Source organism: Cibotium barometz, chromosome 56, assembly GCF_041138505.1.
Source record: "Cibotium barometz isolate CiBa-2024 chromosome 56, ASM4113850v1, whole genome shotgun sequence".
Classification (NCBI taxonomy): domain Eukaryota; kingdom Viridiplantae; phylum Streptophyta; class Polypodiopsida; order Cyatheales; family Cibotiaceae; genus Cibotium; species Cibotium barometz.
This window is the reverse complement of record NC_141101.1, coordinates 26,275,667-26,293,389: the sequence shown is the minus strand read 5'-3', so window position 1 is coordinate 26,293,389 and position 17,723 is coordinate 26,275,667.

Genomic DNA, 17,723 nt, shown 5'->3' with positions numbered 1-17,723 from the left:
GGACTTTTATGTGAACCCGTGTCTCATCACATTCAGTGGGTGCTATACTCTTGCAAAAGGGAGAGCAAGGGCATATGCAACCAGTGTATTATGCAAGTCGACAACTCATTGATGCTGAGGAGAGGTATGGTGAGATGGAGAAAGGTGATTTGTCTCTTGTTTTTGCAGTAAACAAGTTCAGGTCATACTTGTTACCTCGCCCTTTTTTCTTCCTCACATCTCAACCTTCTTTACAATTCTTGGTCCGCAAACCCAATCCTGCAGGAGGGAAGTTTGCAAAGTGGATTTGCGAGCTTTCAGAATTCTCTTTCACTTTTATTACAAAAAATACCACTAGGGCCTCTCTTGCAGATTTGCTTACAAGGAAGGAAGAAGGAAGAAGGAACAGGAGCAAAGGAAGAAGTATATGAAGATTTGGAAATGCCACCAACTGCTTTCACTATGCATTTTGATGGAGCCTTTAGCCCTTCCAGGCAATGTGGGACTGGGGGGATTGTTTTATTCGATCCAGAAGGAAAAGAGGTCATGGGCTAAGGGTAGGGAATTTCCAAAGGCTATATCAAATAATGTGGCTAAGTACAATGCATTAATTTGGGGATTAGCATAAAAGATGAAATTAAAGAGGTAGAGGCTAAAGGGGATTCACAATTGGTCATCCGACAAATGAAAGGATCTTCCTGCATGAGCGCACCTCCTAGGGAAAAACCACTTGCATCAATCACTACCTCAAAGAGTAGAGAGAAATTTGGCAACTTCATAACAGGATTGGTTACCAAGGCGGTCTTCAGCTTATCAAAAGTGCTCTGACACCTGGCAGACCATTGAAACGGGGTATTCTTCTTGAGAAGATTAGTCAGGGGGGAAGCTATGAGAGCATACTTAGATATAAAAATTCTATACCAACTAGTTAATCCCAAGAATCCCCTGACTTCTTTCATTATCTTTGGTTCAGGCCAATCTATGACTGCTTAGACTTTTGCGAAATCTGGAGAAATTCCGTCTTTGGATACCACAAAGCCCAAGTATTCAACATGGTCGACATAGAAAGTGCATTTGCTCTTTTTTGCAAAGAGTTGGTGCTTCCTTAGAATCTCAAGAACTTTACGGATGTGAGCTTCATGGTCAGCTACATTCTTTGAGTAAATCAGAATATCATAAAAAAAAACAAGAACAAAATCATCCAAGTACTCTCTGAGAATGTCCTGCATTAGGCGATTGAATGTAGCTAGGGCATTTGTCAATCCAAACGGCATGAAAGTAAATTCATAGTGCCCATAGCGAGTATTGATGGCTGTCTTCAAGATATCTTAATCATTAATCCTGATCTGGTAATACCCTGATTTGAGATCTATCTTTGTGAAGATCTGGGCTCCCTTTAGCCTATCCAGAAGCTCATCCCTTTGGTCTTACAAACCCTTGTTCTAACAGCTGCCTAAGCTATTCCTTGAGTTCAATGGCTTCAGGGATTGACATTTTGTACATGCGCTGGGCTACTAGTTGAGCTCTGAGGGTCAATTCTATCTCATGATCTACTTCCCGAATTGGAGGCATCTCAGTTAGCTCTGCTGGGAATAAATCATCATACTCACTTAACCATTCTGGTTCTTTAGCCTTTAACTTTGTGTCTACCGGATTCATTTTGACAACATAAATGAGCTACTTCTTTCTAAGTCCTTTCAGTAACCTAGAAGCTTTTACTTACTAATTGCAGATCTGGGGATCCTAAAATTCTAGTTCCTTGGACTTTGTTCCCATGAAGGTCACGGAAGGAAATGGTTCCATTGTGACAGTGAATGTCAGCTTAATTTTTGTGGAGCCAATCCATTCCAAGGATTTCGTCAAAAAAATCCCAAAGGTAAGACTCTGAACTGGCAGTCAGTTACATTCCCATCTAGATTAAACTGAATACGATCTCTCATGGGTGAGTGAAAAGAATCTTCCCACTGGCCAATTCATCTTGCATAGGTTTCCCTGATTTTTGTTCTAAGACTAGCTTACGCAAGTATCCTGGGGAAATAAATGAATGAGTACTGCTTGAATGCATCAAAAGCTTAAATGGCTTACCCTTATACTCAGCTAGAGCATGGAGGACAGAGAATTGACGATTTGGCCCTTGGTTTCCAATCGCGGCATAAATCGAACCTCTTTCCTCTTCTACTACTTCTGCTATCGCTCTGGCTGCTGATTGAGGCGGAACTCTTTCTCTTTGGTTACCCCAGTTCTAGGAGGGAGTTTTGAGATTACTCTGAACAGAGGCAGATGGTTGAGCTGGAGTCCTCCTGGGATTGCCGTGATTTTGGCGAGACGGCGGACCCTGATTTGACTGATACGAAGGGGCTGGTCTCTGCACTCTAGGTCCTTGACTTCCCTATTCTCTTGACATGGCAGGAGTCGGGTAGTCTTTAAGCTGGTGACCAAAACCCTAACACCCAAAACACCTGTTCTCACTTCTAAGCTCATCCTACTGAATCCTTGAAAAAGGTGGGGCTCCTGAGAAAGTGTTATGAGGGAAGGGTCTTCCTTCACTTCATAATCTCCTAACATCTTGATTTTGATTAGGGCCTTGCTACCTCTTTGGGGGTGGAAAGTTTGAAGCACTTCTTGGGGTTTGGAACCTTTTAAAGTTTGAGGGTGCAGGCTTCGGTGGCAACAAATGCTTTGGCAAAGTCCTTTGCCATTCTGATAGCTTCTACCATTGAGATTGGTTTGGCATTTTTCACAGTGTCCAATGGCTCGTTCATCCCTCGAATGAATTTGGCCATCAGCTGCTCTTCATACAAAAGTGGAGAATATTTAAGGAGAAGGGCAAATGCCTGATGGTATTCTTCAATCGTCCGGCTATCCTGCTTCAGTTCCAAGAACTCATTCATTTTGGTTTCCAGGAATCCCAGAGGACAGAACCTCTTCCTTGAGTAAGCTTTAAGATCTGACCAGGTCTAGGTATTTCGGTCGAGATGGTTTGTCATGCAATGGTTCCTTCATGCGACCCTGGCCGTTTCCATAATTTTCAATCTGGCAAGAGCCATCTTGCTCTTCTCGTTATAATCAGTTACATCAAAATACTCTTCCATTGCCTCGATCCATTTTTCCACTACTTCTCCTAGCTGTTCCCCTTCACCCTTGAAGGGACTAGGTTGGGATCGGTGCACGGCTTTACGAACGTCCGGATCTAACTCTTCATCGGTAAGAGGATCCAGCTGCCTACCACGGGCCGCGCGCCTCATGATTCTGACAAAACGATAATTTTATCAATTTAACTTTGTCATCAGATTATGACTATTTCATTATTGAGATTTATTTCTTAAGCAAATAAATATTCCATCATAATTCTTGAAAACAAGATTCACTCTGATAATTTTATTAACCAATATTCACAACCACAAAAATAATTTGGAATCTTCTATAAAACATCATTTATTATCAAAAGTTTTTGATATATACATAGAGTGTCTGGACTCCAAAAGTCACCGCGTCAATCGCGTATGCATAAACAGGCGATACTGCGATGGAGACATGCTATGATATACACGATTCATCTCACTGATAATGGTACTGTAATTCTTCTCCTAGGAATAAAGCGGCTAAGAAGTCTAAAAGTATGGCAAGAAATTCTAAAATTCCGGGGTGAATGATTATAGAGTTGTATGAACAACTCCTAGCCTTATCAAGATCATGGCTAGCGAGATATTCTGTCTGAGTCTCTATCGTTGATTGGTATTGATGCAAATACTTCGTCCTCCAGAGAACCACATATGCTGATGTCACTCTACTGGATCAGGATAGTATAGATCCTCAAAGTGACGAGCGAGTCTCACTTTGCTTTCTCGGGTTGTTGTAGTGGAGTTGATGAGATTTTCGAAGGCAAAGGCAATCATATCCTGACTCAAGGAGAGTCCAAGATTCACTCTGATAATTTTATTAACCAATATTCACAACCACGAAAATAATTTGGAATCTTGTGCAAAACATCATTTATTATCAAAAGTTTTTGATATATACATAGAGCATCTCGGCTCCAAAAGTAACCGCCTCAATCGCGTATACATAACAAGGCGATACTCCGATGGAGACATGCTATGATATACACGATTCATCACTGAGATAATGGTGCTATAATTCTTCTCCTAGGAATAAAGCGGCTAAGAAGTCTAAAAATATGGCAAGAAATTCTAAAATTTCAGGGTGAATGATTATAGAGTTGTACATAATGAACAACTCCTAGCCTTATCAAGATCATGGCTAGCGAGATATTCTGTCTGAGTCTCTGTCGTTGATTGGTATTGATGCGAATACTTCGCCCTCCAGAGAACCACATATGCTGACGTCGCTCTACTGGATCAGGAAAGTATAGATCTTCAAAGTGACGAGGGAGTCTCACTCTGCTTTCTCAGGTTGTAGCAGAGTTGATGAGATTTTTGAAGGCAAAGGCGATCATATCCTAACTCTGGGAGAGTCCAGGAATGCTAGACAGATTTGGGGTATCCATCTAAAAATCCAGTTCAATTTATGAGTTTTCAATTTATGTTCATTTCAAACATAATCTTAATAAGTGAAAACATTATTTCCCAGATTTACGTTAAAATTTTAGGTAATTTCTGTTGTTGTTTTGTAAGTTTACAACAATGCTCTGATACCAGCTGTGAGACCCCTCTGCCCCCTTCGCGCATCGGATTCCCGGTTGCTAGCAGCAGAAGTAGCTTCCTCTTGCACGGGGCAAGGGTTTCCCACTCGGGGCCTCGCCCTCGAATGTCCGGACATACACGAGACTAATCTGGTGGTCATTCCGAAACCGAAACTAGGAAAATTTTCCTTGCCCGGAAAACGGGGACGATTCCACCTTTTTTATTTTCTTAACGAATTTTCTAACGGGTTCAAGAGATTAGACTATCCTTTACCTGATTAAACCAGATATAGAAGGAAAACTATCACTGAAGAAATCAACGCTTTTTTCCTAACCGAAATCAAGCACAACCATTGATCTAATCATTTGAGGAATTCAATGCTTTTTTCCTAACCGAAGTCAAGCGCACAGCCATTAATCTACTCATTTGAGAAATTCTTCAGGTTTTTATTTAACTACTCGAATTCTAAGCGTATTTCTATTATTTCAATTTAATTATTAAAACTCCAATGATTCCAGCCCATCCGGCCCATGAGTTAGCCACCACCACCCAACCACTGGAATCAGTAGAACCAGACAATTACTCACCCACCCATAATTGAATGCCTTTCTTAACTTTTGCTTTCGAATACAGATACGCACACACTCCTCTTCAAAACTTTATCATATAAAATAATCCATTGATAAACAGTTATTGGTTACAGATGTCATAACTCAAAAATTCCATCCAGTCCCTTGTTTCTCAAAAAACAGTATCACTCTAGACTCTCCATTGAGACCAGCTGGTCAGCAAAACAACAACAACGAGATCCAGTAAAACAGATTACATTAATCATTTCGTCCATCATACATATCTTCCACGACATACGCATGGGTGTCCTAGGCACCGCGAGCCAGTGCATCGCCTAGTCTGAACCCTCCAGGATCCTCCTGAGGTGTCCTGGCGCTTCACTCAAGGACCGCTTCGTCGGCCCTCGCCCATCATACCGGAAGCGCACCATTTTTCAACCATACCGAGGCTGGTCAATAAGCTTTGCCACGTGAGCTGTCCTTTGAACACTCCCCGCCAGCTGTTGCAACCAAACTTCCCTTAGAAAAACATATACCAAATGCTCCCTCCAGCATTCTGGCGTAAGACAGTCCTTTAAGAAAACAGGGTTTCTATGAAAGTTTCGAGTTTGATTTTCTTTTGAATACAATGAGTATTTCTTGAATCAGTATCCCCAAAACTTCTTGAACGAAATTTTGAATTTCATACCAGAATTCCTCGAATTCTGTAACCTTGATCCACATATCACTTCGAAGAGTCTCAAACTTAGTTTCAAATTTGGCGAGAGTTTTGAGTGTATTTTTCTAAATTGGTCACATCTCCTTTCCTCGAAACTGACGAAAGAGTTTGGTCTTGGTCATAGTCTGATTCAAGGTTCGAGTCGGATAAGATTTTTCCTGAACTATCTTTCTCGAAAAGGTTTGATAATTCAGTTACTATTTTACCGAATTTCTTTCTTTGAATATACACTTAACTGATTTCTAAATTAGTTACGAATTCCAATGAGGAATAAATTAATCATTTATCTAAATATCTCGATCTCGATAGATTTTTTGAATTTCTTTTTTACAAACCGTGTGAATATAAAATGATAGAAATTTCTCTCTTAGAGTATTTAATTATTCATTTATCAATTACTCATAGAATTTAAGAGAATTCTAATTTTGATATGAAAATTCTTTATGCATCTATTTATGCATAAAAATCAACTTTAATGACATCACTTTTATACAAAAAAAAAGAATTTCTTTATGCATAAAAATCAATTTTGATAAGAATAATGCTTTTATAATAAAAAATTCCTTTATGCATCTTTCTATGCATAAAAATCAATTTTAATAAGAATAACACTTTTGTAATTAAAAAATTCCTTTATGCATCTTTCTATGCATAGAAATCAAATTTAATAAGAATAACACTTTTGTAATAAAAAAATTTCCTTTATGCATCTTTCTATGCATAAAAATCAAATTTAATGAGAATAACACTTTTATAATGAAAACAAAATTCAATATGCATCTTTCTATGCATAGAAATTAAATTTAATAAGAATAACACTTTTATAATAAAAAAATTCCTTTATGCATCTTTCTAATGCATAAAAATTAAATTTAATGAGAATAACACTTTTATAATAAGAAAATTTCCATTATGCATCTTTCTATGCATAGAAATTAAATTTAATAAGAATAACACTTTTATAATAAAAAAATTTCCATTATGCATCTTTCTATGCATAGAAATTAAATTTAATAAGAATCACACTTTTATTTTTTTTAAAAATCCATTATGCATCTTTCTATGCATAGAAATTAAATTTAATAAGGAATAACACTTTTATAATAAAAAAATTCCCATTATGCAACTTTTTATGCATAGAAATCAATTTTAATAATTAATATCAGTGATATCCATGCATATTCATAGGTGAATATGTACATGGAGTAAATAGAATATTTCTTTTAGATGCAAAAATGGTGGGAATTACTCTTTTGGAATAACATAAAAACAAACTTTCTTTTTCATAAAATTCTAGAAAATTTTGCCATAACCTCCTTTGTATGGCTGACCATTTCTCATTTTTATCATTCTTTATTTAACTTAAATTAACCCAAATTAGATTTATAGAACTCTAATCTACACAATTTTCTAAATTCAAGAGAGTAAACAATAAGAAGAGTTTAATTAATCCCTTGGTTAATCTTTCTAGGATTGAGAAAGGTTGGAATGTAAAGAAGAGAAGGGGGTGGCCTTTTTATCAAAGGCATAGCATTTGAATTTAATTCAAACATTTGTAAAACATAAAATTTAAGAAAACCGTAGACTTTTCATTAAACAAGTAAGAAAATTAGCTTACATGGAGCTTGTAAGCTCTCCTTTGGCTTGAGGGATTGAGGGTTCTACACTTGTTTGAAGCAAGAGTGGCCATGGCAGGAGTAGAGTAATAGTGCATAAGCACCATTAAGCTTTTACAAAGGGGGAGGCTTCTATTTATAGGAAAAAGTGAGCCTCTAACCAAGCAAACTGATTCTAGAATTTTCTAGAACAGTTTGGTCAATTTTTGACCATTTTTTGGGTCAGTTCAGCTTACTTTTTGGATCTAGTCTTGAAATAGGAGAGAAGAGATGAAAATATCTCATTTTTATGATTAAGAATTGGGGGTAATGATGAGAAAAAGGCGCCTACTTCATGAGCGGAGATCCCCACTCTGAGGTGTCAAATTTTATTTTTTTTAATTGTTTTCTTTGGTCTTTAGTCCACTCTTCATCTTATGTGAGAATTTACTCATTCTTGGGGGGTTTTTCTTTTATTCTTCAATTTATCTCCTCCCTATATTTGGATTAATCCTACCGGTCCATAGGAACCTTAAAAATAATGTTGCTTTGTAGCCCTTTGATTAATTTTCTCAGTTTTTACTCCTCACTCAATTCTTCCACATGAAGTGAGAACTTCATGAACTTATGCATATAATCTTTGACATTGTCCATTTAAGGGAGATCTCCCATTTCTCCACCATCCTTGATTTATTAAGGGCTGAAACAAAAGTTCTTCTTATCTCATTCTTGAAGTCCACCCAAGTAGTGATCAAATAGCCATGAGATTTTAAGTGCCTCCACCAAGCATGGGCATAGCCTTCTAGATGCAAAGTAAAAAATAACACCTTGAACCTATCACTACAAGGGCTAAGCTCAAAGTAAAGCTCCATTTTATCAATCCATTCTTCAAAATTTTCAAAAAATCTTGACCCTTAGGCTAAGGTCTTTTGTGCACATTATAATTTATTTCTAATGCACCTTAGGAATTTCTTTTTAAACTTCTATTTCTAGGAAATTTATTTTAATAAGAAGGGATATTTTTCCATCCAAATATATCTAAAAATTGGATCATCTCTCTCTAGAACATTTTCTCTCTCTAGGCCAAAACAAGTAGAAACAAGATCTTTTATTATTCTGAAAAGGGGATTGATTACAGGGGAAGAAACTGGACATCTTGAGGGGCTGGAGAGGAATCTTACATCCTCTCCCACTTGAAAAATGTGAGACGTCCTCATCTCGCAAAAACTGGGGGTAATCTCGCATCAGTTCGGCTTCTTTCTCCCAGGTGGCGTCTTCAAAAGGATAGAACTTCCATTTGACTAGTAATTCTCTCAGAATTCTATTCCTGAGGGAGGGCCTTGCTGCCTCTTTGGGGGTGGAAAGTTTAAAGCACTTCCCGGGGTTTGGAACCTTTTAAAGTTTGAGGGTGCAGGCTTCGGTGGGACCTTAACAACAAATGCTTTGGCAAAGTCCTTTGCCATTCTAATAGCTTTTGCCATTGAGATTGGTTTGGCATTTTTCACTAAAGTGTCCAATGGCTCGTTCATCCCTCGAATCAATGTGGCCATCAGCTGCTCTTCATCCAAATGTGGAGAATATTTGAGGAGAAGGGAAAATGCCTGATGGTATTCTTCAATCGTTCGGCTATCCTGCTTCAATTCCAAGAACTCATTCATTTTGGTTTCTAGAAAGCCTAGAGGACAGAACCTCCTCCTGAGATAAGCTTTAAGATCTGACCAGGTCTGGGTATTTCGGTCGAGACGGTTTGTCTCGCAATGGTTCCTCCATGCGACCTTGGCCATTTCCACAATTTTCAATCTGGCGAGAGCCATCTTGCTCTTCTCGTTATAACCAGTTACATCAAAATACTCTTCCATTACCTCGATCCATTTTTCCACTACTTCTCCTAACTGTTCCCCTTCACCCTTGAAGGGACCAGGTTGGGATCGCTGCACGACTTTACGAACGTCCGGATCTAACTCTTCATCTCGGTAAGAGGATCCGGCTGCCTACCACAGGCCGCGCGCCTCATGATTCTGACAAAACGATAATTTCGTCAATTTAACTTTGTCATCAGATTATGAGACTATTTAATTATTGAGTTTCTTAAACAAATAAATATTCCATCATAATTCTTGAAAACAAGATTCACTCTGATAATTTTATTAACCAATATTCACAACCACAAAAATAATTTGGAATCTTCTATAAAACATCATTTATTATCAAAAGTTTTTGATATATACATAGAGTGTCTCGACTCCAAAAGTCACCGCGTCAATCGCGTATGGATAAAAAGGCGATACTGCGATGGAGACATGCTATGATATACACGATTCATCTCACTGATAATGGTACTATAATTCTTCTCCTAGGAATAAAGCGGCTAAGAAGTCTAAAAGTATGGCAAGAAATTCTAAAATTCCGGGGTGAATGATTATAGAGTTGTATGAACAACTCCTAGCCTTATCAAGATCATGGCTAGTGAGATATTCTGTCTGAGTCTCTGTCGTTGATTGGTATTGATGCAAATACTTCGTCCTCCAGAGAACCACATATGCTGATGTCACTCTACTGGATCAGGATAGTATAGATCCTCAAAGTGACGAGCGAGTCTCACTTTGCTTTCTCGGGTTGTTGTAGTGGAGTTGATGAGATTTTCGAAGGCAAAGGCAATCATATCCTGACTCTGGGAGAGTCCAGGAATGCTAGACAGATTTGGGGTATCCATCTAAAAATCCAGTTCAATTTATGAGTTTTCAATTTATGTTCATTTCAATTATAATCTTAACAAGTGAAAACATTATTTCCCAGATTTACTTTAAAATTTTAGGCAATTTTTTGTTACTGTTTCATAAGTTTACAATAACAGTGGTCTGATACCAGCTATGAGACCCCTCTGCTCCCTCCGTGCACCGGATTCCCGGTTGTTAGCAGAGCGGAAGTAGCTTACTCTTGCACAAGGTAGGGGTTTTCCACTTGGGGCCTCGCCCCAAGTAATGTCCAGACACGAGACTAATCTAGTGGTCATTCCGAAACCGAAACCAAGAAAATTTTCCTTGCCCGAAAAACGGGGACGATTCCACCTTTTTTATTTTGTTAACAAATTTTCTAACGAGTTCAAGAGATTAGACTATCCTTTACCTGATTAAACCAGATAGAAGGAAAACTATCACTGACTTAGTTTGAAGAAATCAACGCTTTTTTCCTAACCGAAACCAGGCCAACCGTTGATCTAATTATTTGAGGAATTCAACACTTTTTCCTAACCAAAGTCCGGCATACAGCCATTGATCTACTCATTTGAGAAATTCTTCAGGTTGTTATTTAACTACTCGAATTCTAAGCGTATTCCTATTATTTCAATTTATTATTAAAACTCCATTGATTCCATCCGGCCCATGGATCCACCACCACCCAACCACTAGAATCGGTAGAACCAAACAATTACTCACCCACCCATAATTGAATGCCTTTCTTAACTTTTGCTTTCGAATACAAATACGCACACACTCCTCTTTAAAACTTGATCATATAAAATAATCCATTGACAAACAGTTATTAGTTACAGATGTCATAGCTCAAAAATTCCATCCAGTCCCTTGTTTCTTAAAAGACAGTATCACTCTGGACTCTCTGAGACCAGCTGGTCAGCAAAACGAGATCCAGTAACAGATTACAATAATCATTTCGTCTATCATACATATCTTCCACGACATATGCATGGGTGTCCTAGGCACCGCGAGCTAGTGCATCGCCTGGTCAGAACCCTTTTAGCCTCACGTTTTGTCTCTACTAGGGCTTTATTGCATTTTCGACAACCAGCTTTTGTAAGCTTGGGTGCATCTGGCTCTTAAAGGACGACTTTCTCTTTGTGCCTTCCCTCCAACGATATCTTACTCAACTCCTCGCCCGAATCCTTTGAAAACTCATCATGTACCTTAGTGGCCCCAAGGTATCTCAACCACTGGGCATCCATGGGTTTTCTTCGTAATAGGGCATTTCGTCGAGCTATATACCGTTTCTATTTCCACCATCGTCTAAGGCGCAGAGCATTGGTACGGCTTCGTGCTACAGTACCTTCTATACTTGATGTCTCCCCTCCTGATTCCTCATCCATGATCTGCCAATTAACCATGCAGATAGAGGTCGCCAGGATCCTCCTTAGGTGTCCTGGCACTTCACTTAGGGACCGCTTCGTCGGCCATGGCAGCCGTGGCCCATCGTATCGGAAGCGCACCATTTTTCAACCATACCAAGGCTGGTCAAGACCTGGGCAGGCTTTGCCGCGTGAGCTATCCTTTGAACACTCCCCGCCAGCTATTGCAACTAAACTTTCCTTAAAAAAACATATACCAAATGCTCCCTCCAGCATTATGGCAGAAGACAGTCCTTTAAGAAAACAGGGTTTCTATAAAAGTTTTCAGTTTGATTTTCTTTTGAATACAATGAGTATTTCTTGAATCAGTATCCCCAAAACTTCTTGAACGGAATTCTGAATTTCATACCAAAATTCCTCGAATTCTGTAACCTTGATCCACAGATCAATTCGAAGGGTCTCAAACTTAGTTTCAGATTTGGCGGGAGTTTTGAGTGTATTTTTCTAAACTGGTCACATCTTCTTTCCTCGAAACTGACGAAAGAGTTTGTTGGTCTTGGTCATAGTCTGATTCAAGGTTTGAGTCAGATGAGATTTTTCCTGAACTATCTTTCTCGAAAAGGTTTGATAATTCAGTTACTATTTTACCGAATTTCTTTCTTTGAATATACACTTAACTGATTTCTAAATTAGTTTACGAATTCCAATGAGGAATAAATTAAATATTTATCCAAATATTTCAATCTCGATAGATTTTTTAAATTTTCTTTTTACAAACCGTGTGAATATAAAAGGATAGAAATTTCTGTCTTAGAGTATTTAGTTATTCATTTATCAATTACTCATAGAATTTAAACATAGAATTTAAGAGAATTCTAATTTTGATATAAAAATTCTTTATGTATCTGTTTATGCATAAAAATCAACTTCAATGGGAATAACACTTTTATACAAAAAAAAAGAATTTCTTTATGCATCTATTTATGCATAAAAATCAATTTTTATAAGAATAATGCTTTTATAATAAAAAAATCCTTTATGTATCTTTCTATGCATAAAAATTAATTTTAATAAGAATAATAGTTTTGTAATAAAAAAATTCTTTATGCATCTTTCTATGCATAGAAATCAAATTTAATAAGAATAACACTTTTGTAATTTAAAAAAATTCCTTTATGCATCTTTCCATGCATAAAAATTAAATTTAATGAGAATAACACTTTTATAATAAAAATATTTTCCATTATGCATCTTTCTATGCATAAAAATCAAATTTAATAAGAATAACACTTTTATAATAAAAAATTTCCTTTATGCATCTTTCTAATGCATAAAAATTAAATTTAATGAGAATAACACTTTTATAAAAAAAAAATTTCTATTATGCATCTTTCTATGCATAGAAATTAAATTTAATAAGAATAACACTTTTATAATAAGTAAATTTCCATTATGCATAGAAATTAAATTTAATAAGAATAACCCTTTTATGTAAAAAAATCCATTATGCATCTTTCTATGCATAGAAATTAAATTTAATAAGAATAACACTTTTATAATTAAAAAAATTCCATCATGCATCTTTCTATGCATAGAAATCAATTTTAATAATTAATATCAGTGATATCCATGCATATTCATAGGTGAATATGTACATGGAGTAATTAGAATATTTCTTTTAGATGCAAAAATGATGGGAATTACTCTTTTGGAATAACATAAAAACAAACTTTCTTTTCCACAAAATTCTGGAAAATTTTACCATAACCTCCTTTGTATGGCTGACCATTTCTCATTTTTATCATTCTTTATTTAACTTAAATTAACCCAAATTAGATTTATAGAACTCTAATCTACACAATTTTCTAAATTCAAGAGAGTAAACAATAAGAAGAGTTTAATTAATCCCTTAGTTAATCTTTCTAAGATTAAGAAAGGTTGAAATGTAAAGAAGAGAAGGGGGTGGCCTTTTTATCAAAGGCATAGCATTTGAATTTAATTCAAACATTTGTAAAACATAAAATTTAAGAAAACCATAGACTTTTCATTAAACAAGTAAGAAAATTAGCTTACATGGAGCTTGTAAGCTCTCCTTTGGCTTGAGGGATTGAGGGTTCTACTCTTGTTTGAAGCAAGAGTGGCCACCAATTCACTTTGGAGAGGATTAGGCCAAAAACAATTGAATTATTAAAAAAATTCAATGTAGATGGCTCAGGGCAGCATAAACACCATTAAGCTTCAAAATTTTCATAAATATTCCTCCAGGTAACTATTCCCTTCATGATTCCCACCAGTAGGACACATCGAGAGACGATAGCTCCCCTAAGGCTCAACCCGATGGCCTAGCTCCTGGATTTTGAAGGCTTCAACATGATGGCCTAGCTCCTCGATTATCAAGACAACCATTCAATCCACTAAATTTTATAATCAAAATAAATTTGATCCCAGTTTAAAAAGCACTCGTAATCTTGTGTCCACCATGCCATCAAATTTACAGTGTTTGATCCTTTATAACTTGGACCAATTCCATAAGCTCAGCCTAGCCTCATCCAATCCCATGGCTACTGCTTGTCTAAATACATAATCAAAGTTATCTTTCCATTGAGAATATTTCTTTTTAATAAAAACAAAAGGAATGATTTTATTTGTTTTATATAATAATCCAAATAAATGTCATAAATTTGAGACATATTATCATAAAAATAATGCCATAGATCACTACAGGGAATCTTCTCACACCATGACCATCAATCTTAGACAGGGAAGGTATGCACCACTAAGCTCAGACACTCCTGAACCAATGTATGATACAAAGGATACATGGATACATGGACAAGTTTTTTTTTTTAATGACCTCCTCCCAAATTTGTAGTGAAAGATGCGACTGTGTGTCTTGGGGGAGAGAGAGAGAGAGAGAGAGAGAGAAGCGTGTAACTCAACTATATACACAAGAAAATCCCGGAAACCTATGTCATACATATGTCACTTGATCTAAGGCATATTTTTTCTTTAATTCTTTATGATTTATATGATTTTTTCTATTTTTTAAGATTTTATTGGCTACCATCTACTATTTGGAATGATTTTTTTATAGATTTATTAGTGATAAAAATAAAACATTTCTCATAAAAAATCCAAAAATATTTCAAAGTTGAGAAAAAAAACCCTATAGTGGTTGTCTTTTTTTCTTCTAAAAGTTAATGTTTTACATCAAAGTTGATACAAAACATCAACTTTACCACACTTAATGTTTTGCATCAAAATTGATGCAAAACATCAACTTTACCACAAAACTTGATGTTTTGCATCAAGTTTCAGATGCTTCAGAGAAGAAAGTTGGAGGATCAGAGGTCGATTTTCACAAACAGCCCGATTTCGCAATTCCGTTCGCGTGAGCATACTCTGACAACCTATTCCATAAATTTTGAGTACTAACATGACCATGTTTTGGTACGGTCTACAGACGCTACAGATCGCTCCATAAATTTTGAGTACCAACATGACCTTGTTTTGATGCGATTTGTAGACGTCATGTTGGCACTCAAAATTTGTGGAATCAGTCATCTGAGCATGCCAAGCCATCTGAACGAGATTGCAAAATCAAGTCATTTGGGGAAATCGACCTTCGATCCTCTAACTTTCTTCTCTGGAGCATCTAAAACTTGATGCAAAACATCAAGTTTGTGTGGTAAAGTTGAAGTTTTCCATCAACTTGATACAAAACATCAACTCTTAGTCCCAATGTTTAACCATGATTATAGAAAGATTGGACCTTGTAAAGGAATATAGGATCTGTGTGGTGATAAAAGTCTATACACCTTAGATGAGTATTTGGCTAGATTAAACCATTTGATTTTGTATCTCCCAAACCACAAATTTGTAATAGTTTGGGCAAAATAGACGATTCTAATTGTTCACATCAAGGGGTTAAATTTTTCCATTGATGTAATAAAATTTTCAAGAAATACAGAAGTTATCTTTTGTTACTATAAGTTTTTTCATTTTTAAAAAAATTGAATGGTTGTTGTGTAACTCTAAGAAAAAGAAGTTTTTCTTTTAGATAACCATGAGTCACACGTGCAAGTCAAACCAAAATGTTATTCTTTTAGACAACCATGAGTCACGTGGGCAAGTCAACACAGAATGTAGTGTTTGTTATGGAGAAGTTAGATAATGACATTAAAGAAGCACTACCTAGATCTCAGCCTACTCCCTTTCATGTGGAGAAGAGAATAACCTTGAAGAAGCTATTTGAAACTGGACATATGCTATGGATGAATATTTCAATATAGCAAGATAGTAAGATGGCACTCGCTCGCCTTAAGATTTTAGGAGTTTCTCATTCAATATAGAGAAAGCACATGGAGTCCAATCATTGGAATTATGATAAACTCAAGTGAGTGGACATGAAGGCCTATTTTCATTGTTTGAGGCCTTCTACAAAGCTTTGGGCCTCTTCCCTTTCAGAATTAATCTATAATCTCTGTAAACTTCACATTTATACTGCAAGGGGATTTTTGTTAGATATTTGCTAGTACTACACCGTGAGGTCATGCACTTCCGTGGGCACTTTTGTCCCACTGGGTTTTTCTCCATGGCCATCTAGGTATGAACATGCCTCTTATGGTTAGCTAGTATACAAGAAATGCTATTCACATTTTAGGGTTGCTTGCTCATTTTTGCTTTCTCTTTGTACTTTTAGAGAGCTTTCGTCTCTTTCCTTTAATAAGCTTGCCCATTCTCTCTACACCCTTGTGTTCTTGTCTTTAAGCATTGTGTGTGCGAATCTGGCTCTCCATTCTACGAGATTTAGGACTTATTGCATTATTATTTTGGCATATAATTTATGCAGGGTGATGATGGTATTATGATGTTACAGTCCAAGTACATATAGAGACTATTTATATGGTTTGGTCTTAAAGACTATAAGCCTATTACTACGCTAGTAAAGATAGGTGCTAGGCTTAGTCTTTAGGATGCAGGTGAATGTTTTGATGCATCACTTTATCAATAGGCTATTGGGCTTGGGTGTCTTATCTATCTATGTAATATGAGGCCATACATTTAGTTTGGAGTCTTCCAATTTAGTAGGTTTACACACAGTCCTAAAAGCAAGCATTGGTAGGCTGCCAAGCGAGTATCCTCATACTTACAAGTTTAGCAGGTTTACACAGTCCTGAAAGTAGGCATTAGTAGGATGCCAAGCGATAATCCTCATTCTTACAAGTTGCTTAGTCCATTAACCTATTCCATGCTAAGAGGCATGATATTCAGTTGTCTTTCAGTGATTATGATTGGACTCCTGGCTGTTATGATATGTAAGTGTTCAATAATGTCTTTTTATTTTATCTTGATAATTTATGTATATCATGATGGCTCATCAATGGCCACTTTAAGCTATGAAAATGAGTACAAGATAACTTTTATACCATCTTCACTGACATTCAGATGTGCATTAGCTATTTTCGAGGAACCTAGTGTTTTATGCTCACATAAAGCACATTGAGGTGCATTATCGTTATGTCAAGGAGATGCTCATTGCACAAGAGATTAGCCTAGCTTATGTCCCTATACACACTACAATGGCCATTTGGGGATTAATAAAGCATATGATCCCTATATATGTTTAGATCATCACTACTACAAAGGGGGATTTGTAGCCATTTATATAGTAGTGATGTGTGCATGTAGGCCAATAATGGATTGGGGCACTTTTTTCCTCCTTAGGAGGTTTTTTCCCTCAAGTGTGTGTACACACTCTTATGAGTACGTGTAAGTGACATTATCATGTCACTTCACTTATTCTTATCAATCTACTTTGAGTATTGTAGTTCTGCCTATCTCTTCTTGCTTGCTGCATCTGCGTGTGTGTTGCTAAATTTGCCTCCACTCTAACAAAGCTGATTCTCAAGATTTTGAATCCTTGTCTAATTACTAATCTTATATTATTTCTTTAAAGCCTCCCAAGCATTTGTGATTGTTGAGATATGCTAAATCAAAGCCATAACAAAATTATGATGTTGGTGACAATGGGTTCACACACGTCTCTTCTTCTTTATTGTAAAACAAGAGAGAGATCTAGCAAAAATTTAAAATCTAGATTCAGGTGACCTATCGGCATTTCCACTGGTCTTCTAT